The sequence below is a fragment of the Gordionus sp. m RMFG-2023 genome, chromosome 1 (assembly GCF_954871325.1).
Source record: "Gordionus sp. m RMFG-2023 chromosome 1, tfGorSpeb1-WG-v2, whole genome shotgun sequence".
In the NCBI taxonomy this organism is placed as follows: domain Eukaryota; kingdom Metazoa; phylum Nematomorpha; class Gordioida; order Chordodea; family Parachordodidae; genus Gordionus; species Gordionus sp. m RMFG-2023.
The window spans coordinates 50,516,755-50,517,490 of NC_088775.1; the positions used below are offsets into that span (position 1 = coordinate 50,516,755).

At 24.3% G+C, this 736-nt stretch overlaps 1 long non-coding RNA gene across 1 annotated transcript; it reads right to left on the reverse strand.

The window, feature by feature from the left end:
- Positions 1-239: 239 nt before the first annotated feature.
- On the reverse strand, positions 240-736 carry LOC135922464 (uncharacterized). Its single transcript, XR_010570916.1, has 3 exons — positions 639-736; positions 418-594; positions 240-359 (listed from the first exon to the last, which is right to left on the reverse strand). It is a non-coding gene; the product is annotated as an uncharacterized LOC135922464 (long non-coding RNA).

Sequence of the window (736 nt, forward strand, 5' to 3'; positions counted from 1 at the left end):
ATTGCCCTCAATCATAAGAGTGAAACCTTGACTTTAGCCAGTTAACATAATTACAAATATTAATCATGTTTTGCTATATATTAAAATCTTATTTATATTTTTAAAATAACATTTTAGGAAGAAGTTAACACATAATTATCCACTACTAATTATATAAAAATTTTATTAATAACAATATATCAAAAATTAACAATATAACAAATATAAATATCAAAATTATATAGTATTAAAAATATCTAAAGCTGTTTCAGATGTTTCTGTATTTCTTCTATTAATCTTGATAATTTGCATTGTTTTTAAAACCTGTCTTGAAAAAATAGTCTTCATCAGAATTGTAACCTTCCAATACATCAACCAGGCTATCCAAAAAGATTATATATAAAAGATAAATAAATTATAGATAAAAATAAGAATTACTGGATACTAGAAGATTTTTTTTCCAATACACTCATAAGCTTTTGCAAATCATTTTGATTTTTAGCAGGGTTCCTTGTTTGAGGAGGGGATTCCTGAAAATTACTGACAGTAGGTCTGTCAGCAACCGTGGCTTGCATGAAATTAATATATCTTTTTGTTATTTCTTCATTCCATGATCTAAAATAATTAATAAATGATGATTTAATTATATATATTCTTACATTTTTGATGGTGTGCAAGCAGGTTTAGGTTTTGAAAAAAATAATTTAAATGAAAAACGGAAATGTGTTCAATTTGAACGAATGCATTTAAAATGCAT